This window comes from Pan paniscus, chromosome 5 (assembly GCF_029289425.2).
Source record: "Pan paniscus chromosome 5, NHGRI_mPanPan1-v2.0_pri, whole genome shotgun sequence".
NCBI classification, from domain to species: Eukaryota; Metazoa; Chordata; class Mammalia; order Primates; family Hominidae; genus Pan; species Pan paniscus.
This window is the reverse complement of record NC_073254.2, coordinates 134312462-134340282: the sequence shown is the minus strand read 5'-3', so window position 1 is coordinate 134340282 and position 27821 is coordinate 134312462. Positions and strand designations below refer to the sequence as shown.

General features: G+C 38.7%; 1 protein-coding gene across 10 annotated transcripts in view; it reads left to right on the top strand.

The window, feature by feature from the left end:
- Positions 1 to 1346: 1346 nt before the first annotated feature.
- Positions 1347 to 27821, top strand: part of HS3ST5 (heparan sulfate-glucosamine 3-sulfotransferase 5) — a 287217-nt gene continuing 260742 nt past the window's right edge. For 7 of the 10 annotated variants that reach the window (XM_034962730.3, XM_055114072.2, XM_063605428.1 and 4 more), the window contains exon 1: positions 2006 to 2848. The gene's annotated coding sequence lies outside the window, so the exon portion shown is untranslated. Of the gene's footprint in view, positions 1758 to 2005; positions 3674 to 27821 lie in introns of those variants that run through there. The other 3 variants (XM_057302581.2, XM_014345452.5, XM_063605429.1) reach the window with 2 other exon arrangements.

The following is a 27821-nucleotide window of genomic DNA, read 5'->3' as shown; positions in this document are numbered from 1 at the left end:
CAGATTCAGCTCACCCATCCTCCTTCTCAGTCATCTTCCAGGTACAAAAGAAAGACTGAATACCAATCAAGAGATAATATAAATAAACCTTTTAAATAAAGTTTACTAATTGAAAGGACTAATAGATGGAGTGATGCATTCTTCAAAATCTATTGTCATGCTTTTGTGGACTTTATTGCTTATCAGCATTTTTCCCCTCAAGAAAAAAAAACAGAACAGCAACATTTGTTCAGAAAAAAAAACAAACCATGTTTCTTCCTTTCTTATTACTTTTATTGTTTGAGGTTTCTTTTAGACTATAATGTGGCATTGTGATTTTAAGATGGGAAAAAAAATCTCTTGTCTTTCAAACATAGGAATGTGATTGTATGCTATTGTTGCCAACAATGAGCTAAAGAGGTTAATGGATCACATATCTGGCAAACAGCCATCTTTCCTCCTGCTCAATATATTACACAGTATACATTTTACTGTTGCTGCTGAGCATATGATTTTGTCTGAGTAGTTGGTAAATAAGTTTAGACTTAACTGGTCTCTTTCTAAAACTCAACAGCTTTGTCATTCAGGCTATATCCTGAGATTTAAAAAGTGCAGTTTCGGTTCTTAGCTCATGACCTTTTGAGGTGATGGTAAGAGTGGTGGGAGGAAGGAGGTGGGGCGGGCTGTTGAATGAGAATCTAGAAATATTGTGCCTTGTAAATTGCATCCGACCTTTCATTTTCAGATTGCCTAAATTAACAGAGTGAAATTACCATAATAAAAAGGAATGGGTACTGGAGAAAGTACAGCAATTCTTTCTAGTGTTGTTTCCCAGATTCCTTCCAAAATACCTCTAATTAAATGGACCAACTCTCTCCACTGACCTCAGGTTGACACAAATTTGCATTCTGCGACTGTCATTTGAAAACAGACAAGCCGTCATAAGCAATAATGCTGTGATTTCTTGCCTAAAGGACTTTTCTGTGTACTGCATTTGTACTATGAAATGTAAGCAAGAGACTTAATGCCTCTACAGATAAAAACGGAGGAAAGATTTTCATTTTTAGGGAACCCCAGAGGGAAAAAGTTTATCAATGAGAAATACAATGTTCTGGATAATTTTGGTTGGGTAGGAATGTATGTTGAGGGAGGGGACTAGAGTTGGGAGAGAGGAAGCAACACATCAGTCTCCTTGGAGCAGTAGAGTCCTTTCAGTCCGGTAAAGAGCACAGTAAGTAGCAGGTAGAATCAGCTCCTGGCCTCTTGTTTTGCTGGGGGCAAAGGGTTGGAGGAACACAGACTAAATTGGGAAGGCTAGTGTGCCTCTCGGCTTTTGGACTTGGGACCTGAAAGAAGGCTGAGTCCTGAGCTCCGCTTCCCAGCTAGGCGGTGATCGCCCCCTGTGACTCCGGATGCACACAGCAGCCCCAAGCACGCCGCGGCCGCCGCCCGACCCTTCACCGCCTCCGGCTCTCCCGCCTGACACTCTGGAGCCACACACACCAGCTTCCTGGACGCCTGTGTGCTCCAAGCTCTGGGTCTAGGCATCCCCCTCACCCCAGAGAGACCGGTCTCAGCGCCTCAGCAATTGGGTCCCTCCGACCTCTGTGTCCCCGAGTTCTGCCACCCTGGTCACCTCCGCAGGTTCCCCAAGCTGCGACCTCAGTCCAACTGGGAGCCCTGCGCGCCCACCCGGCCCCCCCACTGCGCTGCTCGCCCGCGGTTCCAGCGCCTGGGTGGGACGCGCAGTGGCTCAGCAGCGGGACCTCCGCCTCCGGGTAAATCCTCCTCCTCCCCTTTCTCCGCCTAAGGCCCTGCCCTCCCCCTGCAGCAAGCCGCTCCGGTGCGTGCGCCCGTCTCTCCGCCAAAGACACCTGCGCTTCCTTCCCCACCCTCCTCCTCCTCCCTTTCGCTGCGGTTTCTCCGCTGCCTTTGGGAGCTCGGGAGCGGCAGCTGGAGGAGGAGCAGGGGGAGGAGGGGAAGGCGAGGAGGAGTAGGGGCGGGGTGGGTGGGGAGAGAGCCGGGAGGGTGTGGACTGGCAGCCACTCTGCAGCTGGTAGCCAGGGACCCGGTCCCTCCTGCGCGCCCAAGTGATGGAGGGGAAGAGATTCGCTTAGACACACACACGCGCACACAGCTGGGCACGTCTCCGGGAGGCAGCTGCCGGCTCGGGCGCTCTGGGGGCCGGGCGGCGGCCGTGACAGCGCCAGCCGCGGGGAGCGGGGCGCCCGCACAGCTTGGCACCGGAGGCTCGAGGACGCAGGAAGGGAAGATCCTAGTCACACTGAGTGTTGCTCTTTTGGGCGGATTGGGAGGGAGCGGGCTGCCCGAGGAGCTGTCACCGAGGACGCCCGAAGTCTCGCCCTCTGCGCGCAGGGTCCGGGGCTGCGCCGGTGCCCTCGTGGGGCAAGGAGGATGCGCACCTCCCCCCGCAGAGCGGCTGCGGTCTCCGGCACTGCGCGGACTCCGGCTCCTGCGGCCGCCCGTGCCGTGCCCGCGCCACGGGAGCGCGCCCTGCCGCACCTGGTTCCAGCCTCTCGGGGAAGTGCAGGAAACGCGCCCTAAACTCCACTACTTCTCGCCCGCCTGCCCCCCCGCCCGGCTCCCCGCCTCAGACCTCGCCGCCGCCGCCGCCGCCGCCGCCTGCGTGTGGGGCCCGCCCGCGTCTTACTCACACGCGCCACGCACAGCCCTGTTGGTTTGCTCTCATTCACGCCGACTCGCTCTCCGCCGAGCCTAGCCCGGGCATCCGAAACTACTGGACCAACTGCCGTCCGGACCGCAGCAGCGGCCGGGTGACCCCACGCGACCCGCCGCCGACCCCCGCGCCCTGAGGCTCCCGCCTGCGCCGCCACCGCCGGGGACCATGGTGAGCAAGGCGCGCTGCCCGCCTCGCGCGGGGGAGGGGCTTTGAGACCTCTAGATTTGGGGGGAAATGAGAAGGGGCAAATCGCCAAAGGGAAGCATCCGGGTGATGCCAGCAAAAAAGCACTTTGTGGGGTTCGGTTCTCCTGGGCGCTGCCTGGGGAAGACTTTTGAGAGGTTTGCTTAGGACCAGAGGTTAAACTAGTGCGAGATGAGAAACGGCGGGGGCAATTCCTGGGGTAAAATTAGACAGAAGGTGTCAGTCAGCCTGCCTGTCTGTTTCTCTCTCAGTCTCTCCCAGAGCGCTGGGTAGCGCTCTCTTTGAGGGAGAAAGGGAACACGCGTTTACTGCGCTCGCCAGAGTTTAGGGGTTCGCGTTCGGTCACTTCTGGGGTGGCTGTGGAGCTGTTTGGAGCGCGAGGGCAGCTTTGGGACAGTGGGGGCCTGCGAGGCCCCAGCAGAGGACAGGCAGAGGGCAGGCAAAGAACAGGCAAAGGCTAAGTTAACATGTGGGTGGGGTGTTTTCTCTTCCCAGCTGGCCCCTCCCACACCCCTCACAGCCCCACTTTATGCATCTCTTCCCACCCAACACACACGCGCGCGCGCGCGCGGGATGGATGCAGTCGAGGGGTGGTCATACTGTTACTACTAACAAGTCTGAGAGGTCGCTGTCGCTACTCACTGGAGCGCTGAGACTCCTGCTCCTGTTACTTGGGCGACCACCTTGGTTTAGGGCAACCTGCAAGGAGCGTCCAGCTTAAGGTGGATGTCTTTACCTGGAGGTTCCAAGCGCCCAGCAAACAAACAACTCCGGAGTCACTTCACCTTGGTGGGTTTCCTCTACTCTTCCGCTTCCCTACTTCAGTGCTTCAGGGCACCCACCCAAGGGAGCTGATGCTCACATCCGTGGTCTACCCTGTCTTCACCCAGTGGGTCTCTCTCTCTCTCTCTTTCTCTCTCTCTCTCTCTCCCTCTCCCTCTCTCCCTATTCCCTCTCCCTCTCCCTCTCTCTCTCCCTCTCCCTCTCTCTCTCCCTCTCCCTCCCTCCCCTCTCTCCCCCTCTACTCTCTGTCTCCGAATACGAATACCAGTTTCTTCTTAAAAAACACTGGGGAGAGATTTAATATTTGCAAAGTGCTTTATGTCATATTACTTCGTGGATACATTTAATAGCACTGTAACTCTTCTCTGATTTATGTAAACTTGGTCTGATAAATAGCATGCAGGGTCGGGTTGGGTGGGAGCGAAAGTGGGTGGGTGGGCCTTCTTTCTGTGCTAGTGCTCCTTTCTAAACTGATTTGCTAGAAGTAATAAACAGCTGGTGCTTCTCAAAGGTTTTACTTAGTAGTTTCTACATATTTCAGAGCTTTAGACAAATTACACATTATAATTTATTTCAAATATATTAAGCTCTTTTCAAGAAAAAGTTGAAGATAATAAAAGGGGATTACAAACATGAATATCAAAAATGATTATTTTTTTAAAAAGGTTTTATTGCTATCAATTATGTTGCAATAGATTTTTGTTGTTGTCATTGTTACCTTGGGGTTTCCTCCTAGTGAAGTTTTTAAAGAAATGAAAACAATACTACTTACCTTCCTCTCTCTGTTTGGTCATTGCTCAAAGTAACTGCATGAGTATCAGGGCAGGCTTCTTAACTTCAGGAATATGAAGTTTTTCACCAGTGAACTGATGGAGACACAAGAAGATATTACAAGACACATAGCAATGGGAAGGAAACTGTTGCTTAAATTTAACCGCCTCCAGTGTTTTAACAGTGAAAAAGAAAACTGCTTTGGCCTCTCCCAAGCTACTCTGGCCTTTTAGAAACACTCTTTTTTCAATTAATAAAACATATAGAAACATCATTACTTGAGAAAAATATTTTCAAATAGGTATGTAAGCAAATTACATGGGAAATTATGAGCACAATATTCAATGGAGTATTACAGCAAGTACTGGGATCCTGGTTTCTAGGTTGAGCCAGAGCTCATGCTTAAATTTTAACATTTGAAGTTGCTCCCTTTGACATCTTTGTGAGGAGGTGTTGCCCAGTGTTTTCATTATGCTTTTATCATTGTCCTCACCATTTTTGCCGGCATACACAGATGTTTTTGAATGAATAACCTTCTTACTCACTGAATTTTCACTCATTCAAAAAGTATTTATTGAGCACATGAACACACACAATATGCAAAGTTGAGCTGGGTTGTTATTTTAAACAAAAAGGGAGGATTTCTGGTAGAAGCAGGATGCTTACTCCTACACAGTGTAAATAGAACTGTAGAGCAGTGGCTTACTTAGGGAAGCAGCATCTTGCCCAGAGTAGGTGGTCAACAAAGAGCTGCTGACTCAGAAATCACATAAGATATTAACTAGCCAACTTTGTTTCCCTCCTAAATTCTACAATTATCCTTATCCCACCACGTCGTTAAGATGTGACTCAACTTCAGAGAATTGATGTTGACTCTAATCTCCTTGCTCTTTGTCTGAATACTTTAGAGTAATGTAACTATCTGTGCACTGTATGATTTCTAGCTCTGGCTTTCTGTGTGTGATTTCTATGGAGTAATGCCAGCTCTGAATTTGTCATTAGTATTCATTTATGAGTAAATGCAAATATTCTTGTTGCACTGAAAAAGTGAATTCGCATTCATAGAACACAAGAAATATTTTGCTCCTAAATCTTACCGTCTCTTTGTTTTTACAATCTCAGAAACAGTAACGTTTTTTTAAAAAGCAATTATATATAAATGAACAAGTTAACAAAAGTAGTTATTTAGGATTTTTAGAAAAGGGGAAATGTCTTATGGAAATTTTAGTTGAAGTGAATTTTATTTGATGCTCTTGACATGTCTAGCAGGATGGTCTATTTATTGTAGGCACCCTCATTTCATGAATAAAATAATTCTCAAGGTAACTTCCTAGTAAAAGGGGCTAGTGGAGGAGAGAATGCTTACTAAAAATGATTCCAATTTGGGAATAGAGTATGAGCAGTAACACTAGAGTTGTGTTTGAACATTGAAATTTTGTGAATATTTCTATATTTCATTGGTTTTTATATGGATGAATTTTTTGGATTTCTAAATACTTTATCCCAATATTTTCATATTCTGAGATGATTGCAATTAAGTGAAGAATTATTATTTGGTAATGGAATAATAGTTTATTTTAAGTACAGGTGAATAGCTTAAAAGAGAGAACAAGTCAAGTTAAGGAAATTGTTTAAGCCATAGATTTCAAATCATTTAAATCCTTTCCATTTTTTGGTGAGGGGAGCTCAAAACAAAAATACCTAGTTAAACTTTTCATTATAAATTAAACTGTTACCATTCAGAAAAATCCTGTATTTTAGGCTTTCTGTGAATTCAACATTAATTGTTTCAAGTTAGCAAAAATGTAACCTTTTGTATATATTTTCTGGTATCTAATTTAATTGTTGACAAATTTTGCTGCCTCTGGAATCAATGTTTGTTTCTGAGTTTTAATGTTATCTTAACCTTTAAGCAGAAGTGCAATTAAAGCAAGATATTAGTAACTTCATTTAAAAGTCACCAATCTAAGTAAAAAACATTTCAGAGTAGCTAACCCTTATCAAAAGTAGAGTAAAAGATTACATATGGAAATTCATATAATGTAGATAGGATAAATGAACCTCTCTAAATCTCATATGGAAGTTCCATTATGGTGTCTTACTATTAATTGGCATTGGTCCAGTAGATTATTTTTCTTCTTCTTGAAGTTTTATGAAGGAAAGCTATGTCCATATTAAGAAATGGTTGAAGAGTTTATTTGACTTTAGACCACTTTGCCTAACTTGACTCTGCATGGGGGAGGTAAATTTTATTTATATTTATTTATATATACATATATTTATGTATATGTGTGTATATATATACACAATGTGTATGTATATATACATTGTACATATGTAAATAGTATATATTTATGTTTCTGTTTATGTATATATCTGTTTTTTAATAACCTTGTACAATAGGAATAGAATCCCTTTGTGCCATACATGGTTTGTGAAGTCAGCATCACTTTGAGAATGATACTCATAAATGCTCTACTAGTTTGATATTGAAAATATGGAGTATGATACTTTTTTTGAATAATTTATTTAAGAAACACTTGTAATAACTTTTATTATGTGCCTGACAATGTCCAAAGAGCTCTACTCATATTAACTCATTTAATTCTGGTAGCTCTCCTGTCATTTCCCATTTTACAGAGGGAAAATAAGTAGGTACAGCTGCTATTATTTTATTTTTCATTGATGTTATCATTTTTACTACCATTTAGGAGTTGAGGAAGGTGAGGGTTTATGAACCTAAGTAAATGACTCAAGCTCTGCAGCTACTATATGGCAGAATTGGCATTTGAGTCCAGGCAGTCTACTCTGCTCTTGAATAGATTTTTGTTTTTAAGTTTACTTAAATAGAGGGCCCAGTGGGGAGCAAGTTAGATGTAAAGCAAATAGATTCTAGCAAATGAGATTTATGATAATTTTCAACTTCTAGTGAATTCTTCTGAAATTCATAAGGAAGGCAATTGTAATGAAGCCGTGACATAACCTGAACCACAGCGGTCCTTGAGCATAGTGCTGTAACTTAATGTAGTTTTTAATGGACTCAATAATTTCCAAAGGTTCAGCTACTTTTAAATTAGGTAACTTTAAGAACCGATGCCATATTTAAGTAGTTTTAATAGCTCAGAGAATCTGATACTGAATGTTTTATGCTTCCCATGATATCCTTATAATGTGAACCTCTTGCACAGAGGTCAATGTTGTGTTACTACGGTGTATAGTACTTGCCAAAGGAATCTGAGTTTTATAGAAGGTGTGAAGTGAGAAGACTTATTCTGCTCAGACTTGGATACACACAGTTGGCATCCCATTAATATTTACTGCATGTACTGAAGCAGAGCATTCCACATGTTGCTTCTCCAGAGGTTAAAAAAAAAGCTTCAAGTGTCTTTATAATTGCACAGTTTTAAGATGTGATTTAATACTGAATAGATATTTTATTTTGTCATGATGATCTCAGGACATTACTATCTATGAAACCTTGTGGAATAATAACTTTTATGAGATGGAATGGCCTGACATAGAAAGGAGAAGGATGGTGTAAGAAGTGTGAAATAATAAACCGGTTTAAATTAAATTAAATTAAATTAAATTAAATTAAATTAAGTTTAGGCGTAGACAAAAGGAAGAATGCCTGTAATTGTACTTTTTATTTTAAAAAGGCATACAAGGCATAATTAACATGAAGTAACAGAATCTTTAAACTGCTAATGAGGTACCACAACTGTTCTATCATAAATATTAACAATCTTACTATTTGAGTATAGTTTGGGGAACTATTCAAGAACATATTAGAATGTCACTGTAATGCTCTCTGCCATAGCTAACTAACTCAAGTCAATGAAAAAAATCACAATAATTCTGAACATGCCTCAACATAAATGAAGTATTCATTGGAGTGTAAGTACTATAGTCAGACAGGGTTGGCTGAATTAAAATCCCTGCTTTACTGCTTATTAACTATGGTGTCTTGGGCAAGTTACTTCATTCTTCTAGTTCTTAGTAATTTAATTAATTAATTATTATTATTATTATTATTTGAGTTGGACTCACGCTCTGTCACCCAGGCTGCAGTGCAGCAGCACAATCTTGGCTCACTGCAGCCTCCTCCTCTTGGGTTCAAGTGATTTCGTGCCTCAGCCTCCTGAGCAGCTGGGACTACAGGCATGTGCCACCATGCCCACCTGATTTTTGTATTTTTAGTAGAGACAGGGTTTTGCCATGTTGGCCAGACTGGTCTGAACTCCTGGCCTCAAGTGATCTGCTCACCTCAGCCTCCCAAAGTGGTGGGATTACCGGCGTGAGCCACTGCACCGGGCCAAATTCTTAGTAATTTTATCTATTATATGGTAATGGAAATACCACTTCATTGATATCCATATGATAATCTATGTAAAATACTTAGCATTGAGTGTCATACATAGTAAAAATTCAGGAAGTAGTAATTGATACTGCTGTCATCACCACCATCTTTAACATCAACATACCATCATCATAGATGATTAAACTTAATGGGCACAACATGCTCATTATGTGTATTTGAATACATGGTTCTCCATTTTAAAGCATGGGTTCTCTTACTCTTGAGGGAAGTGTATGAAGAAAGAATTATGTGTTTTAAGACTTAAACTTGGTTAAAGTAATACCAGATTTAAAGGCCTATGCTGAACACAGAAATTAAAAGGAGGCTTTTGGGGCCGGGCGCGGTGGCTCACGCCTGTAATCCCAGCACTTTGGGAGGCCGAAGCGGGTAGATCACAAGGTCAAGAGATCAAGACCATCCTGGCCAACATGGTGAAACCCTGTCTCTACTAAAAATACAAAAATTAGCTGGGCATGGTGGTGCATGCCTGTATCCCAGCTACTCAGGAGGCTGATGCAGGAGAATCTCTTGAACCCGGGAAATGGAGGTTGCAGTGAGCCGAGATTGCACCACTGCACTCCAGCCTGGCAACAGAGTGAGATTCCGTCTAATTTAAAAAAAGAAAAAAAAAAAAAGAGGAGGCTTTTGGGACAGCTAATTCATTGTTCTTATTTGCAAGGCCTCGCTTTATAAGTTCACTCGATTCTTTGGAATGTGTATCCTCTTATCCAGATGTAGTAAATGGAAAAGAATGAAAGTTTTTGCTATGGAATTGAAATATTTATATTTGTGTTTATATCTGATATGAGTTGAAAACTTTAGGTTACACAAATTTCTTCTGACATCTTTATATTTCATACCTTATAGAACTCAGTGTATAAAGGGAAAAGCTATTTCCTAACTCTGGTCACTAAATGTGAATAACTTGACTTAAAAGATCAAGTTTAATTTTATTCTTAGATTTTTTTTTTTTTTTTTTGCCACTCATTTAATTCTGGTAGTTGATATTTACTATGTATCAAGCAGTATAGGTCTTTATACATTTTGCCCTTACAAAGCATTCATTGGGACATATGCCGTTAGTATTTCCATTTCACAGATGAGGTAATTGAGGCCCAGGAAGGACCCAGAGCTAAAGGGGTGGAGCCATGATCCTCACCCACACCATCTGTCTCTGAAGCCCATATTTAACCCTCACACTAATGGGCTTCTTAGTTACAGTTAGCCCCCAAGTATTTTCTGTGGATTTCTGGGCCTTAAAACCCATGCCTCCCTACTTTCCTGTATCTTCCTTGCAATGAACAAAAGAGTAATTTAATTTCAATAAGGCTCAATTTCTTGACTTTGTGTACATACTTTTCATATGTATATGCAATGGCCACTAGAACAAAGAATTAGATAACATTAATTTTTAGCAAACAATTGAATCGATTTTAAAATAGATTTAAATAAGTCTGCCAAAATCCTTCTAAATACAGTAATTTGTCACTTGACAATGGAGATACATTCTGGGATATGCATTGTTAGCTGATTTTGTCATTGTGTGAACATCATAAAGTGTACTTATACAAACCTGGGTGATATAGCCTGGTACACACTTAGGATATATGATATAGCCTATCATCTCTAGGCTTCAAACCTGTATAGCATGTGACTATACTGAATACTGTAAGCAGTCATAATACAATGTTAAGGATTTGTGTATCTAAACATAGAAAAGGTACAGTAAAGACATAATAGTGTAATCTAATGAGACCACTGTTGTTTATGTGGTGTGTCATTGGCCAAAACGATGTTATGCAGTACATGACTGCAGTTGCACTCACACTCTGTAGGCAGTAGTGGGAACTGACATTTTATGCAAATGGAATGTCCTCATCTGGTGAGCTAGCTGTCTGTGACCTAAAGTTTCTATCTGGCTCACTTTTTCTGAGCTGAATGCAACAATATAGGATGAGAGGGCACTGGAAAAGAGCCTTCTTCCCAGGGATGCAGCATGGAGAATTGGAAAAGCTTGCCACGGGGAACTCTAGGGTTCCTGCAGATCTGAAAGGTCCCCTCGCACCCTTGAAAACATCCAGAAAAGGCTCAAGGACTGTTGTCTTGCTCACCTGACTTGAGTGCTTCTCAGGGACAGGGATTGTATTCTTTTCATCCCTATTTCCGTGGTACTTGGCACATGGTTTAATGGGGCAGACACAGAGCTCCTTAGTGTGGGCACTCAGAACTTCAGAAGCAGAGAGCTGAGGCACCCAGACAGGAGGACCTGGGGAAACTGGGCAGAGGCAGAGCACAAGACGGGTACAAGGTTGTATGTGGGACTGATGGGCTTGCAGATGCTTGGGTAGCTGGGAGATACTTCTTTCCATTTTATTTTTACTTAACTATGGTTCAATTCCTCTGTTTCCAAATCTAGACTAGATGTGTGATACCAACTTAGCTCTGATATCTGACTCTTTAAAGTGAAGAACATTATTCCCATTGTCTTGATAGATGTGCATATTAGCCATAATATTTTCAGATTTTCTCTGAATATAATTATTTTTTCTTAATCAGTTGTTTATCTTATCTTCATACCCTGTCCATTCTGAAATGGATTGCCAGTGAGTTAAGGGTTATTTGTAGCAGCATTTACTTTGGGAGTTTCTGAATTCCACAAATATTAGCATTCTTTAAATAAGGGCTTCCAACTGTGTACTACCAACAAAAAGATCAAGTGCTTGAAAATTTTTATACACCATTACTTTTTTAAGGTTACCTCTTCTCAAATACTTTATGTTATTTTGCTCTTCTGTATTGGCAGTATCATCTGCGCAGACATCCAAGAAAAGTGAGAAACTAAGAATAGTTTGTCATAAAGATCATAGCAGGAACATAGGTACCTCAAGATCATCTCCTCCCACTTGTAGTCTGTCACCAAGATGTGACAATCCTGCTTCCTGAACACTACCTATCTCACCAGCCCCAGTGCTATTCCTTAAGTTCAGGCCATTGGAACTTCTCACCTGAATCATAGTAGCCTCCTAATAAACCTTGGATCTCCATCCTCTTCAATGCTTGATTTTTTTTCTGACTACAAATCTGATCATGCAGTTCACTTGCTTACTAACCTGCAGCATCCCTTACCTTCAGGGTAGAGTTCAAACTAGCTCAACCTACAAAGCCCTTACTATTCCAGTGGACCAGCCTGGGACTCAACTTCTGTCACTCCTCTGCAAGGTCCTTACAATTGGGTGACTCCAGGGAAGGAATGGACCATGCTCCCTCATACTTCATTCCTTTCTATATGCTGATCCCTCTCCCTAAGGGTTCTCTGCTTGTCTAACCTCTTATCTTCCACACTACTTCTCTTTGTTTTCTTGCCCCTTTTCTCTGTAGCTCACCCACCTCCACCCAAGCCAGGATGGGCTATCTTTCTGCTTCTCTGTTCAGTAGTACAGATCATACTCTATTGAGTTAATGTTATTCCCCTGTCACGCACACACATAGACACACACTCTCTCCCCACCCCCAACAGTACCTATATCTCCAGTGCCTAGCATAGTGTCTGGATTATATAGGAAGCACTAAATACATTTTGATAGGAGAAATAATCATCTTAACTCTCCCTGTGTCTGACTTTTTTATGCCTTTCTTACTCGCTGAACTTATTTCAGTATACATTGAACAGGTACTGTGTGTCAGGCAGTGTGCTGGATCTGAGAATATGATTACTTTATTAGTCTTTATATTACAAGTTCTCAAAGAACTTGTAAGCCCAAGGGCAACCCAACTTTCAACGAAACAAACAGTATCGAGTGTGCTAGATGATGGAGAAAACGCATAGTGAGGGCACGATATAAGAAAATGGGGACAATGTGCCTGGTGGAGCAGGGAAAACTCCACCCCTTCGTCCTGCCCTAACCCCCTACTACCTATTTTTCTCTAGTGTTCTAACTGCCTAGAAGTAAGCATCCATCTATCAATATGATTATAATAATTTTTAAGAGACAATTTAGGTCTCCATTTCTGTAATAATAGTCTATAGAGAATTAGGCCATTTTTATTTTCATTTTCTACTTGCAGACCAAGAAACCTTCAAAAAGTTCTGTAATAGTCCATGAGCTCATTTTTGAGGTTTTCTTTTATTTAAATTTTTTAAATTATATCTAATAATCATATTATTTAAGTTCATTTTTCTCTACAAAGCAGAGGACTTATATTTAACCAATTATTAGTAGCCACTTAATGAGATTTAAAAATCTGAGTTCTCTTTTAAGAATGGAAATAAGTATGAAATTAAATTCTTTTACCATGACCAAAATGGAAAACTTAATAAGATCAGAAGATTAGCGAACAACGTATGGTAATCACACTACAGATGTGTCTCTAGTACTAAATAAATAGAAATGACCTGTAGATTAATACATTTAATGGCAAACATTTGGAAGCAACTCTTTTTTTAGATGTGCATGGTCATCCCCTGGTAAGTAATTATATATGCAAGTAAAATAAGAAATTCGTTTCAAAAATATAACATGTAAAATGTAATATTACCTTCAAAATATATAAAATATAATACACTATTCTCTAAAGACATTGACATATTTAATTTACTGAATAAACTAGACCATTTTAGGTGACTTCTTGTATATTATTCCTGAAGTTAAAAACAAAGTAGTAATTAAATATTATGTTCTTTGCTTTCCTCTAAAGTACATAAAAACATTTTAATTAATATTCCCTAATTATGTGTATATTATATTCCCATTTCCTGTCTTAAAGTGAGAGAAAATCATGAGCAATAAAAAAGTAGAACCAAATTAATTCTCTGTACTTTTAGTTATAAATTTACTTTGAAATTCTTAAACTATTTTGAAGATGTAACTGTATCCTGTTTTAAAAGACACCTTAACTTCTTTCTCTGACTTTAGTAGCTTTCTGATTACCAATAATTCCATTGCCCTAAGAAAGGGCCTAGTTTTATTATCTTGCAACCATGCGGTTTACTGTGACTTAATTCTATCACAATAACAATCAGCCATTCTTGGTCTACAGGTAGTTCCCTACATACTTTTAATATTCCAAAATATTGAAATGTTGGAAAGCTGAACAAGTCTTACACGTGTTATAAGTAGCTGAACGTAGGACTTACAATCCATACTGAGAGACTTTTGAAATTGAAAGGGGATATATTAATAATGATGCTGAGAAAAATGTTATGAAGTCCTAAATATGGTTAATGTGGTGCTTGCTGCCTTTCTGTGCCAGTGGTTTACCGTTTGGGAAGACCCCTTCTATCAGCCTGTCTTTTTTTACCCAACACAAGGCTGGGGCAGACATTCTGGTAATGACGCATGTTGCAGTCTTTGTTTTACCCAGGACTCCCTAGATACCTACAGTAGGCTTGAGGAGAAAGACTTCATTGTTTCAGAAGAGAACCAAGTGGGGTCTTGGCTCTCCAAGGTAGAAAAAAGGGAGACTGATGTATAAAGGGAGTACAGTGCAGAAAAGGAAAATAGGGACCTCTGTGAGCGTGGAGCTGGGTGGAACCTGTGGATGCTCATGTGAGGAAATAGGGTCCATGTTCTCCCCATTGTAACCATCACTAAACCAGAAGGTTGGACACATACCTTTGGCCCTGCTGCCTAAACATTTGCCGGGAAGCATCCCCTACTCACTTCATCTAGCTGGAGCGGGTAGCAGGAAACATGACAGTAACTCAATATCATGATAATAGCTCAGAATCATTGCTCCTACATTCAGCAGCTATTTACCGAGCAACTACTGTACTCTAAGAACTTCATTCATTGATACAAAAGACAGTTCAGCATATTACAGGCCATTTAGGAATGCATTGGAGGAGGCGGTAGGACCCATAAAAGTGAAAAAAATTCAGAATTCCAACCATTATCCATGTTTATTTTCTTGGTTTTTCTCTTTCAATAAACCCTACTTTTTAAAGGTGTCTATTTAATGTGTTCTTTCTTCTTTTGAGATGCTGATCACTTGGAATTTTAAACATTTTTTAAAAAATCTGGAATAATCTAAATTTTCTCAGCAAAGGAAGTGAGAATTTATGTCATGGAAATGGGGACATTTATACCACTCCCACCGGACTGTGCATCTCTTACCCAAGAGGGAGTAGCAGGAAGAAGAATGCAAGTGTGTGTCTTTTGCCGACTGTATTTCAAACATACATTTAAGTAGTTCTACTTTTTGTCATTATTTCCATCTGAAAAACTTTTTTCTTTCTTCCTGGGACAAAAAACTCAAATTATTAATTCTATTTAAATAATGTACTGTATTCAGAAGAGTAGCTGCCAAATTTGTTGAGACCTACAACAAGATAATTATCTAGCACACAAGGACTATTGGAGTGTTGGATATAAAACAGATGGTGGAAGAAGAAGGATGAGGCAGTCAGGATGCTCTGAGGGTGTGATAAGTCTTTCAGCCTCAGTGGGGTAAAAGCTACTTGTGCGCCAAACCTCCTTCATACTTCCTGCTGTGCTTGCTTTGTTTTTGTTGATCCTTCCATCACCCCATCACTTTACTCCTTGAGATTCCAGTTTCCCTTTCCACTGCCACCACATTCATTTTAAATGTCAAGAGAAGTTAGAGAAGTTAGGGGAGGTGAGGGCAAAGGTCTATTCCCCTTGGACCCAGAACTCAGTGCCAGCATGTGTGGCAGTCCCAATACCAATCCCGTGGAGCAAAGCAGACTGCAGTATGCTTGTCCTGACATTGCTTTTAGTCATGCAGATGTAGGCTATTACAGAGTTTTAGGTTCATACCAGAATCAGTTAGATAAATTAATATTACATGCAAACACCATGAATTTCTTTTGATTTGCAAATTTCAAAGTCTTAAACTGAAATCTAAACATTTTCCCAGAGAAAACCTGGTTGAATATCAGTGAAAAAGGTTATACAAGGAATGGTTACTACTCCCCACTTCAAAATGATGCTCCTCTATGTGTAATCAAATTTGCCAGCAATTAGAAGGTACATTCATACTGAACTAAATATTTGATGGTAGAGATTATAGTGACTTCACTATTGGTGCTTTTCTTATAGATTTATCATCCATTACAAATTACCATCATGACGCATTTATAACTCTGCGACAGTCTTAGTACTTGGCATTACAAAGAGGGGCGACAGTTAGATTTTAGATATTAAAAAAACTATTTAATTTCAAACTTTATGACTCATGCACTAAAGAAATACAGAATAATTCAGATAAGACATCATCACAATAAAGGTACTCATTCATCATAAGAAAGAGTGAGTTTCTGATCTGGGGAAGTAAGCAGTCACCTTGCCTATCCCACCCTCTCAATATCAAGCCCATCTTTTATCATTCAAAGTAGAGTTCCCTAAAATAGATTACACTGACAAGTAGTAATTACTGACAGCTGCATTTAATTAGCAAAGCAGATTCCTGCTCATGACAATAAAGTATTATTACATGTTTAGCATTAGCACTGCCAGTGAGAGGTGACTTTGCTAACACAGAGCTAGAAGACCTGTTTTCTTTATTTAAAAGCACACCCAGCTTGGATGGAATTGAGCTTGTGCTACGTGGGAGTGTCTATGGTTTTACAAAAAGAAAGAAAAACAGTAGCTGTAAAGTGTTTTTCTTTTTCTTTTTCTTTTTTTAGGAAAACAGGCAGATTGTACAAGGATGAGAAGTAGTCTAGTGCCAGCCATTGGTTCCCATTCTGGGATTGTGTGTCAGTGTTTTTGTGTTTGTGAGTCTGTGTGTGTGATGGGTAGGAAGGAATGGAGGTGTTTGGGTGGCACAGATGGAAAGAAATTAATTAATCCCTGTAAATAAGTAATTTCTGATTATATTAAAGACACTATTGCTACCCTTCCTTCCTTCCTTCTTTCCTTCTTTCCTTCCTTTTTTTCCCTTCTTCTTTACCTTCTGTACTTAACCCTATACACATCTCTAGTTTATGGAATATCATAAAAAGTATATGTGATCAAATTTAGGATTTTATATAAACTCTAAATTTTACAATTGATTGCAATTTCCATCCATTCTTTTTTATAATAAGAAGGCTTGACTTATCTGCTCCTACCTCTATTATTTCATTTCCACTGCCCTATCTCTCTCACCTGGCAGTTCTTACTAAGTGTGAGCCTATACTGATGGAATTCCAAGCATCACATAGACATTCAATATCTTGAGCAATATCACCTTTCCAACATCATCAATCCATAGTGCATAGGTAGATGGTGCTAACTTTAAGGATTGTGAAGATGACTAAAACTAGCAATTCTTGACTTGAATGACATTTGCTATTTTTATTATTTAAATATATTACTCAAGATATATAAACAGCCTATTGTGATATTATCAGTAGAACCAGTCCTATAACTTAATGTAGTTTCTCGCATTCATGGAACTCAATTCCAAAAATATTTACTGGTAGTCTAAAAGTCTGAAAAAAAAATGATGTTGCATGTCTGGACCTTATGTTTGTTGGGATAATATAGCATGTTTTCACAATGCTGTTTTAAGTTATCTGGATGTTGGCATTTATTTTTCAAGTTGTAAAAATAGACTCTGTATAATATACTGCCATCTTGTAATTTGCCATTATAAATGCTATATTCATAAAAATCAACTTATGTATCCATGGCAATAAGAGGCAAGATGAATATGAATAGAGAAATCCTAAATTGATCCTCAAACTAATTTGCATCATCAAACTGTTCAGCAGATCTGCCAAACTTCTTCTTTTGTCTTTTCTTCCTCCCTCCCACTCACCCTCTAGTGGACATAGCTAAAGAACAAGGAAGATGCATAGTGAAAGCCCACAGCCAGGTAAACAATGGGGAATCCACAAAGGATATGGCCAACCCACTAGTTTAATACTTATCACTATCTACAAGTACATTATGACCACCAACTGTATTCACAACCCCAGACAGGGCACTAAATAAATGTATTTAAGGTAAAGAATGTGTCATCATTGTTTGCAGACACTAATCATTCTAACAAGGATATTTAAAGAAAAAAATGTCAGGAGCTTATCTGTATTCTAGGAGATTTTACTCAAAGAAAATTCCAAGAAACAGCAGTTGTGTGGATACTAAATGTAAGTATACAAATGGGCATTCAGTTAAGACCATTTAAGAGTTATTTTGAATATTAAACCACAAAGCTTCACTAAAACCCTAAATTTAAAGCCCTACTGAGTCTTATAATATTCTGATGTTTAAATCCTATTAAGAATAGAGGTTTATTTTTATTTTGTGCTTTAGAATAGAAGATTCTTCACTGAAAAAGAAGTTTACAGGATTCAAGGGCATTGACAAATTTAAAGCCCTACTGAGTCTCATAATATTCTGAAGTTTAAATCCTGTTAAGAGTAGAGATTTATTTTTATTTTGTGCTTGAATAGAAGATTCTTCACTGAAAAAAAATTTAAAGACTTCAAGGGCATTGACTAAAAAGAAGTATTACGATCACTGAAATTGAGTATGTTTGACAACTCAATATTTCAACTAGAAAACTTTCCAAAATTACATCTATAAAGTTGGAAACTCTACTATGCAACTGCTCTAATTACTGTGCTAGTTCATAAATTGGTACTGAGGAATAAAGGTTCAAATATTGTCTTTTAGGAATATCTTTCACTTGTAATATTGTCATTCCTGTTTCAGTCATTAGGCAAATACTTATTGAGGTCCTACTGGTTTGTTTTGTTTTGTTTTGTTTTGTTTGAGGCAGAGTCTCACTCTGTCACCCAGGCTGGAGTGCAGTGGCGTGATCTCCGTTCACTGCAAACTCCATCTCCCAGGTTCAAGCAATTATTGTACTTCAGCCACCCAAGTAGCTGGGATTACAGGCATGCACCACCATGCCCCGCTAATTTTTTTTATTTTTAGTAGAGATGGGGTTTTGCCATGTTGCCCAGGCTGGTCTGGAACTCCTGAGCTCAGGTGACCCACCCAGCTCACCCTCCCCAAGGATTATAGGCATGAGCCACCAGGGCCAGTGGGCCTACTTTTTTAATAGAGATAAAACACAGTCCTCTGGCTTCAAGGAGTCAGGTGAGAAAGTAAATTATTGCATTGCAATTTAAATAAGGGTTAGTTCCTTGTAATTTCTCCCCTCTCATCAACAAGAATGTAAACTCCACTGAAGGCAAGAATTTTTGTTCACCAACATAGCCTAAGCATGCTAAAATATTGCCTGGCACAGAGTAAGTGCTCAATAAATACTTGTTGAATGAAATCATAGGTATATGAGGTGGCATGGGAGAAGAGCAGTGGAACAGAAAAGAGGTTGTGAGGGAAAAGGGTCTGAAAATGCTTCCAGGAGGAGGTAAACCTTGAGATCCATCTAGTAACTCTAAATAGAAAATAATGTAGCAAAACTTGCCAGGATCATGTATGCCTGCATAAAACTGAGTGGGTTTGTTTTTCCCTTTTTGTTTTGTTTTGTTTTGTTTTTGCGTGTGTGTTTATCTTAAAACCTGCGTTAACAGTGAGTTGGAGAAACACTAGTTTAGCAGGGAAAAGTAATATACAAGTAATTTGAATATTAGGATGCAAGAAAACTCCTTGAGACACCTCTCTTCATCTCTATGTATGTTTCACATGTTCAACAGTTATATCCCAAATCTATCTTTCTCTCCAGACGCCTAACAATACTATCTGCCAAACCCAACCCACCTTAACAAAGAAATAACACTTTCATCATGTTCTGTTCTAACATGTTTTTGAAAGTTATCTAATTTTGATCAATATTGGGCTAGAATACCTTTTTCCATATTTTAAACTGGAACAGCCTTTTCCATAAAGCCTAGACCTCTTTTGTGGTCTAAATAGGTTATTATTTTAACCCTTCATCAACTGTGACTGAGTAACTAACCCCAACAAGTTGATGGAGTCTTGGTCTTAAGACCAAGTTGATGAGGTTTGGGTCTCAGCCTCAAGCCAAATTTCTTACTGAAGATGATAAACAAATCCTCTGCTCATGCTAAACCTAGCAATTCATTCATTCAGAAACTGGGAGATTCAACTGATGCAGTCAATGTTCACTTTCTACACCAAGCCAATCCTAAGGATTTTTTAGAATCTTTGTTTAAATGTTTCTTTCTCCTGATTATTGGCCTGGAACTAACTGTAGACATTTCCTGCAAGTATAATCATTTCCTAGTTTGACAGTACTTTATTAACCAGTCACAGGACTAAAGTTGTCTTAGGCTGTAATATCCCTTAAGTGGAGTGAGACACGTTATCCGCAATTGGAATCACTAGAAACCTTAAGAGCAGTGATTCTACAGATGTATAAGTGATAGTTCAGACCTGTGGAGCCCATCCCTGGTCCATCTGAATGCACCTGAATATGTTGGTTGAATATCTGCTTTCAGAACACCACTATACAGTGACGGTACCGATAGACTTTGTGCATCTAGACCAGTTGTCTTATAAATTGAAATAGGCTTTGGATTGAAGAGGCAAAGAACATAAAAACAAGTCAATAACTGACAAGTGACACTTCATATGCACAAGGGAATTTATGTTGATGGACACTGATCTGCAAGAAAACAGAGAATACATCCCAGCCTATATAATGATTAAATAATTCGGGGAGAAGGTCATTCATTTTTTAAAACTGAGAGTCAGAGTCATCAAGCTAATGTTGCATCAAAATGTTTTAGGTCCAAGGATTTTGTTCTATGGTACCATGATTGAAAGTCAAAAGCCATGTGTAAATGATGAAGAAAAGTGATGAGCTGAAACTAGAAACCTGCTCATGTAAGAAACTACTTGTCCCTCTAAGGCCAAGTTAGAGATGACAGTTTTTGGAAAAGATATTAAAGGGAACACAGTTTTAATTCTCTCACATTATCTAGAATTTAGAAGCTTTCTGATTTTTCTTACCCAGTCACTAAATTGGGTGCCAATGGCACCTGGCAGCCCTGTTGTCTAAAAGGGAACCACAGTGGGTAAGCATTTTTATGTAGTTACATTATATGTGCAAAAATAACTATAGCAATACATAGCAGTTTTTCTGTTAGGTTGTATTTATCCTCACCTTCCTCCTCTTGAATCTTATACTCTCAGAATCTAAGAAAGGACAGGAAGAAGCCAGTGTCCCCCAGCAGGGGGAAGAAGACCCTGCAGGGGTCTTCTCAAAATGTCTTTGTTAACAGAAGGAAACAGCACGGCTACTCACCCTCTGACTCAGTGTTCCTTTAAAACAGCCTCCCAGGCCTCTTTGGCCCTAAAGGTAAAACTGTGTTTGCCTTTTGAGAATCTTCGAAACACCCTGTCTCAAATTAAGATCCAAAACCTGAAACCAATACTCTATAGCTTTATACCCTGGATAACTCTATATACTTTATTTTTCCATTTACTGAGTGGGAAAGTATAAACTAAATGTACATAATGAGATTTGTACTGGTTGAACAGACATTGTATGCCACATCATATACCATATTAAACCCGTAACATGCATTATATGTTATCTTCATAATAATGCTATGAGGTAGCCTCCACATTATACTTTTACAGATGAGGAAATTGCGGCTTAAATTATTCAAAGTTGAACATTTAAAAAGAGGAAGAGATAGGACTTGAACTCCTTATCTTTCTGATTCCTGCCAAAATTTCATGATCCCTGCCACCAATCATACTGTCAACTAAGGGTTACAATGATTTTTGAGGATAAAATGTAAGCACCCTTGTACTATTGGTATGAACAGATTAATTATTTTACCTGTATCACCCCAACACATAAAAATCATCCCAAAATGAGTCCTCCTTAATCCTTTAATAATTTTACATATCATTAAATATGCGCTAGGCAGTTTTACATATGCTATCTTTCTCTAATCTGAATACTAATCCTGCTTTATGTTTTCTTCCTTCCTACCTTCTAGGTAAAAGAGTCTCCCTTCATTCTGGGGCATGGCTCCTTATCACATTTGTTAGTTGGGAATAGGCTACATTATGTTGAGGTAACAAATGACCAGTCTCAATGGCTTAAGACTTTAAAGATTCATTTCTCCCTCCCACTATGTGTGTATTGCAAGTTGGAAACTCCACTCCAAGTCTGCACTTTAAGTCACCGACCAGCAGAGCAGCATTTATCAGGAATGAAAAGAGATCATTGCTAAGGACACACTGGCTCTAAATGCTTTCCTCTGAAAGTGACCCAAGTCACTGTGTTCATTTTATTAGCCAAATCAATGCCTATGGTCAAATCTGACATCCATGAAGCAAGGAAATATAATTCTCCTCCCCCCGGGTGGAGAAGCAAATATTTGTGAAGTTTAATACTGTCTATACTATTAGGTATGCATGCGTTGCCATATCTCAGTAATATAGCTAGTCTTTTATGTGGGTAAGTGAAATAAACCTTCAGAGAGATTGGGAATTATAGATGGCAAGAAAGGAAATAAGCTCTTAGGAATTTTCTCAAGTGCTACCTTAGCAGCTTCTACAGAAATGACCTCCAGGATTCTTGTCCTTTCACAAACAGGTTTCTTCACATTTATTACTTTTGCTTAAATGGATTTTGGTCATTATCAATAGGGAATTTATAGGCTTCACTGTTACCTTTTTGAATTTAGAATATATATTTAGAATTTGGAATCGCTTTCTCTGATGTCAGTTCTGCAGCTGATTTTTTTTAATATGTTATGTGAGCAAATGTAGATTATAACCATAAACACAGTACAAGGAAAAAGCAGGCCCATCTGTCTCTTTCAAACTTGATTAGGAAAGGTTGTGCAGACAATATTTTTAGTATGGTCTTAAAACTAAGGTTAAGCTACTTTGAAGCCAGTTGGCTACCACAGACTTATTCATTTTGAGAGTTAGGATAAAACAAATTGAAAATATAAACACATTCTGAAAGACGCATTATATTGCTACTTTAAAACCACATTTATATTTCAGTTGCACAGGAAATACATTTGCAGGCATGTAGAATTTTTCTTCTCTGACTTTGTGACAGAAATTCTGAAAGGCTAAAAATTCTATTACTTGTAGTTAATGCTACTAACAAGAATTATCATGCCAAGGAAAAGTCTGTATGCTATCAAGAACTGTGTAAATGAAAAAAGCCACATACTATGGTAATCTAAGTGGTGTGGAGAAAAGTAAATTCAGTAGTGATTGTAAGAGAATAAGTGGCTTTTCCACTTCTTATAAGTATGATCTTAATAATCGGAAAGATCAAGTCACCAAGTTATTAAATTATTAAGTGAGCAAAAAGTGTCAGACTAGCCTGTTTTTTCTTTACCTTCCTTTATCATGGGATATAGACAAATGCCAAAAATCAGATAAACAGTCAAATGCCAGACACAGATATACGTGTGTGTCTATGTGTAAAAAGATACATTGACATGCATATTTTGCTAGAACATTGTATATTGTACCAAATCTAATACTTTGAAGTAGACTTTATGTTATGTTGATATTAACATTTTTATGTGGGTAAGTGAAATAAACCTTCACTTATTATTATGTTGTGCTACATGTATTTTAAAAGATCTTTATCATTATCGAACTTGCACTGTTAACAACTATTGAGAGATGGCAATGGATTGGAGTCCCCAGCTTCTTCAGCTTACAGTCTTACAGAGAATGTGGAACACAGAGCAATAACTCAAGCCAGAAAGTGCTAAGCCCAAGCAGGATAATAAAGAGTTTTATAATGAATGAGAGGCAGAGCCAGAGCTGTTCACCAGGCTAATTGAGAAAGACCTTGAGAACACCTCTAATGGCATTAATGAAGAAAAAATTAAAAGGGAAAGAGGACAGGAAATTTCAGCTAAAGGTCGGTTTATGAAACAGCAAATCGTTTTTGATATAGATGGAGCAATAAAGCCAAATGCCAGAATGTTTCAGGCACTGTGCTAGGTATTTTTATATTTTTAATCTCTACAATGCTATTAGGCGGAAGTGGAGCATTCTATATGAGGGAAAAATATAAAGAGGCTTATAGTAGTTGGGTGAATTGCCCAAAGTTTCAGTTAGATGAAGCCAAAATTAATTAAATCCATTCATTTATTTGTTCATCCAAAAATATGCCTGTTCATGCCTGTAATCCTAGAAATTTGGGAAGTTGAGACAGCGTGACTGCCTGAGGCCAGGAGTTCGAGACTAGCCTTGGCAACCTAGTGAGACCCCGGCTTTATATATATATATATGTATATATATATATATATAGAGAGAGAGAGAGAGCACATCCTATGTACTGCCATTATAGGTGCTGAGAATACTGGAGTGAACAAAAGAGAAAAAATACTCCTGTCCTTATGGAGCTAATATTTCATGGTTTTCTGTTTAGTTTTTAGCTGTGCAAATTTTTCTCAAATAAAACATTAATAACTCCCCTACACATAAAGCAGATACAAATAAAGCTGTTTGGTTAAGGTGATGTAAGGGACTGGGACCTCTACCTGGCCAGAGCTTCCTTCACCCTTTCTCATTACATTTATACCTAGTTAGAAAGCTCCTACACCCCGATACTGCTACCAAAATGGTAGACATATCAATGAGGGACAAGAGAAGTGGGTGCAGATAGTGAAATAGGAATAGAGAGATCACAAGAGCTATCTTATGATGCAATCAAATTAGTATGGGAGTGAGGTTATTTGGACAGTGAGAGGAATCATAGAAGGGAAGAAGACTTTGGGAGGTTTTTCAGTAGCTCCCCTGAACTAGTGGACACTGAGTAGATACAGAAGGATTTGGAAGACATAATGAATCAGCATATAAAGACTGTCATGCATTAGAGAGACATTATAAATTTGAAGATAGAGTCTAAGTTTAGAAATTAGAGTGTTGAGGCACCTAGCCTGGCTTTAGTACTTAAACTTTGTAACTTTGGTGAAATTACTAATTCGACCTGAGTCTCAGTTTCATTAGAAAAATGGATGTAATAAATACACCCTGTCTAATTGTAAGAATTAAAGATAATGTATGTAGAGTCCCAATAACAGTGCAGTCACCTACAGAGTACTCATGCCACCACCAATATTTCTAAGATTTTTCTAGGGAATGTCTTGTATGCATTCAATAACAAGTTCTAATAGTTATTATTATTATTGTTATCCTTATTTCTTCCTCTCCAGTGAAAGATTACAAAAAAAAAGGATGCAAATGAAAAACTAACAACTTGATGTGCCGTCCATTGTTATGAAAAAGGATGAGAGAGGCAATGAGGCTGTACGCCCAATTGGGATAATAGTAGAGCCACTAACAACAACAACAAAAAAATAGTGTCAGGTACTTAAAGATGTACTCATACATGTATGCAAAGGAATAAAGTATGTTTATTACAATCTTGTTTGTAGTAGCAAAAGGCTGGAAAAAACTTAAATGTCCTGTAAGGACAGAAGAAATAAATTAAGGCATAGTCATACAATGGAATATTATTCAATCACAAGAAAAAATAAAATAGAACTTTAAAATATGAAATGGTTTCCAAAATAACTGTCAAGTATAAAAGCAAGATATTTATACTCTCTGGAAAAGTAACATTTTAATTTGCTCACCTGTGCTACTTATGATATATGTACCCAGGGTACCAAAAAAGAGAAAAAAAGTATAATTAAAAGATGAGAAATTGATGTTGCCCCTTAACTAAGACTTCCAAAATGGCCTTCACAAGGCATCAGCAAGACATAGCCATAGACTTTGAAAATAGCAGTGACAGCTGGTAACCAGAAGCTGTACTATATAAGAGTCAAGTTTACCAAAAACTTCAAGATAAAAATTATTCTCCTAGGCAGTATTTGTCTGTAGAATCATTCCCAGGAGTAATATCTTTGAATCCAAAAGAGAGGAGTTATCTAAATCATAAAGTTGTGTAATGGTGCATGTAAATTGGATAATGCAAAAGAAATGTATTAATTAAGAAAATTAAACATTCTGAATTCTTATATTTTCTGTGAGATTGGAATATATAACATCATCAGAAACATGCAAGTAAACTTGTATCATGTTTAATAGAAACCGCATAAATAAAAATTGGATGCATATTTAATTTATATATCTAGATAAATATATCCACTTTGTCTTATATATCCACTGTTTGTTTTTGTTTTGTTTTGTTTTGTTTTTTGCAAACAAATAACAAAGCAAAACAAAAAACTGCTAAGATGATAGAAATACCTACATTTTGTGTCTCCTTGGGCTGATAGGAGCTAATAAAAGGGATGTTTTAATCATTCTTAGAAAAAAGATTATGGAATTATAAAATCTTAATAGGCATTGAGCACTTGCTAGGTCCAAGCATAGTGCTGAGTGATTGATATTTTAGTTAGTCTTCATAACAACTTGACAAGGTAACTGCTTCTATTTCCCCAAGAGGTTCATTTACTTGCCCATGATCTTATAGGTAGTGAGAGGTCAAGTGGGCATTTGAACCCAAGTCTGCTGACACCTTATTTGTAACCACGATGCTGGTTGCTCTAGGCTTAGGGTATAACCTGCAAGAGGGAGATGGGGTAGGACTCAGTTAATTATAAAGAGCTAGAGGAAAAGCAATTTAAGAGAACAGATTTGTACATAGAAATAGGAAATAATGCTGTGAAGAGCCTTAGTGGGCAGAATCAATGACCTATATTTTACTATTATAATTTTGCCCAGGGCAACCTTTTGTTGTCAGACAGTTATTTAAAAAATCTACTTAAAGAGTCTGATATTAGATCCCTGAGAATAGGGGAGAGAGGAGAAAAAAATAGCAATTTGAACAATCCAGTGAGGAGTAGATACATAAGTTAGGAAGATAATCCACATGGATTTTGAAATCAATGAAGGGATTGAAGTTGAGTTAAAGCATTGTTAAGAACTTGTTAAAAAAAATATATGTCCTATGCTTCTGGCTGGTGCAGACATTACAGCTTTTTCTAATTAGTCACCCTATATTATGGGCTGGACATGAAGTGGACAGAATATAGTTCTGTCTCTCCAGGACAGAGAGCCATGAATAGCAAGGTGTTAAATGGTGGAGATTAATAAGTCTTGGCAGGTCAGGGTAGAGGACTTTGGGTGCCATCTGCTCACACTGCAGTGGGCTTAACTCTCGCCAGTTGTATGCGTAAGAGCTAAGAGTTCCAACTTTCAAGTGGAGAAAAGCTCATTTTATTTACTAAAGTACCCTAATTTGAGTATTTGAATTAACAGTGATGTTAAGGAGGACATCCCATTTTCTCTTGTTAATGTGTGTGTTTTAATGTAATTTTGATGATGGGGTAGTCAGATCGCTAGCCACCCTGTCTAAAATAAGCCTCATAACTTTTTCCCGCCCTCCAGCCTACCCCCCCCCCCCGCCTCCCATAATTACTCTTATGGTTCCTTCATGGCCCTTAGGACCATTTGTGGAATAATTTAGTTTACCTGATGTTGGTGTCACTCCCCAAAGTAAAGCATAAGCATGACGAGGGCAGGCACCATGTTACTTTTGTTCCCAGCTAGGTAGGTGCCTAACCTACCACTATAGGTACTCAATAAATATCTACTAAATAAACAGATGGATGTATGAAATGTATTTTTCATTAAATGTCGAAGAATAAAAAAATTACAATATACTATTTAAATATTATATCCATAGATATGGCTCCAAACCCAGAAGAAAGAGTATTTTCCTTATTGTGATTTTAAGACTGTTATAGAATTCCTTCACATTTCAGTTAGCACCTCATTCTTAAGGGACATCTGGATACTGGAACTACATGCATCCGTTTACTCCAAGTGTGTTAACGATTACCCTTGTTAGTAATGCAGGAAGCGGAGATCATTTGGGGAGGAAAAGGGCACTTCTACATGAGAATGTGAGAAATCCTATGGGTATTTCCTCCAAGATTGACCTATATATTTTACCTAAACTGAAAATAAAATTATTTATGTTTTCACAGTGCCTTAGCTTTTAGGGGGACGTTGGACATAAATTCCACATTTGATATTTTTACATCTTAAGGAAACCAGGAATCAGGGAAATTAAATTACTTGCACAAAGTTTCCTCACTGATAATTGGAAAGTCTAAGATATTAAATC